Raw genomic sequence first — 1546 nt, 5'->3', positions numbered from 1 at the left:
CTTGAGGCACTTACTGATGAAGGTTGAAGGATACAGTCTGCAGTATGGATTACGTCTCAATATAAAGAAAACAAAAATCCTCACAACTGGACCAATGAACAGCAGCACAGTAAATGGAGAGAAGATTGAGGTTGTCAAAGAATTCACATTGCTTGGTTCTACAATCAATGCCAATGGAAGCAGCAGTCAGGACATTAGACATGCATGTCATAGGCCCCACTCTTAGACAATGCATATCTTTTCTGGTGAAACCTTGAAAATCATTGGGAAAGGCCAAGAGGATGAGAGCCTGTGGCTACTCACAAGAAATGCTTATGTCAGCTCTGGATCAAGTAATCAAAAGTCTTTCACGCATGTCCCACTTGCCAGTGGCAGGTTGACAGAACATACTGTGTCAATTTTGAAATGCACGTAAGAGTGACTGGGAAGAAGCAGGCCCTTATGTCAAGGATACGAACTTACAAGAGAGGAGAGGGTAGTTCTTCCTTGGAAATGAAATATATTTTCATGCTTTAATGAGATATTGCATAGAATACTGATTTTTCAACCTGGGATGACTTTGCCCCGCAGGGAACATTAGACAATGCCTGGACACAGTTGTATTTGTCACTGGGAGATTGGGGTGCTCCTGATGGGTAGAGGACTGAGATGCTGTTAAATATCCTGAGATGCTGTTAAATAAATGCACATGGAAGAAAAAAACAAAAGAAAGAAAGAAAAAGAAAACCTACTGTCATTGAGTTGATTCTGACTCATAGTGATGCTATAGAACACATTAGATCTGCCCTGGCCTCTGCTCACCACTGTGGATGCTGCGTGCTTGCCTTTGAGGTCCAGCATGGCGCTGCCCCCCCCCTCCTATGAGTTCCGCAGGCTGAGGCGCTGGATGACGTGCTGCGGGAGCGCAGGAGCAGTTTGGGCCGCTGTACCAGTTGGCTGCCATCTGCCGGCTCAAGCGGCTGCACTAGAGTGGGTGGCTCCTCCTGCACTGAGGGCCTCCAGTTGGTGTTAGAGCAGCTACGCGAGGCCAGTGCTAAGGAGCAAGGGCGGATAATAAACCTCAATCTGGTTTTGCCAAACTGAAAGCACTTGCTCCCCTTTTTCCACAAACCAGAAAACTTAGCAAAGTTGATATCCTTAAAGGTACAACTGAATATATACAAGGTCTTAGTTATGTTTTGGAAGGAACCAAAGACTCTGAGAAACAAGATCCAGATAATCAGAACTACAGCAACAATACTTCTGAACCTCATACGCTCTTGGTTAGAGAGCTATCAAGAAACATTGTCCAACATAACAATTGTGCCATAGGCTTGAAGAAAGAGGAAGAAAGGCCCTGGGCAGATGGTGGCAGTGGTGAGTTGGCACCACTTGATGTCTACGACTGGAGCTGTTATCTCCCCCACTGGGAGTCTGGGTAAATTCCCAGAAGTGGGACTGCTGAGTCACAGCTTCCCTCAAACGTGAAAAGTGAAAAGGCCCAGGGCAACCTTCTAGAGGCAAATAAATGCAGTCTTGACACTTAAAAAAATAAAATAAAATTATA

At 45.1% G+C, this 1546-nt stretch overlaps 1 pseudogene; it reads left to right on the top strand.

Annotated features, from left to right (window-relative positions):
- Positions 1-229: 229 nt before the first annotated feature.
- LOC103200983 lies at positions 230-1467 on the top strand (annotated as a pseudogene).
- The last annotated feature ends 79 nt before the right edge of the window (positions 1468-1546 follow it).

The sequence above is a fragment of the Orycteropus afer genome, unplaced genomic scaffold, assembly GCF_000298275.1.
Source record: "Orycteropus afer afer isolate SDZICR_OR568_19922 unplaced genomic scaffold, OryAfe1.0 scaffold00138, whole genome shotgun sequence".
NCBI lineage: Eukaryota > Metazoa > Chordata > Mammalia > Tubulidentata > Orycteropodidae > Orycteropus > Orycteropus afer.
The sequence above is the reverse complement of the archived record's forward strand: the minus strand, read 5'-3'. Positions and strand labels throughout refer to the sequence as shown.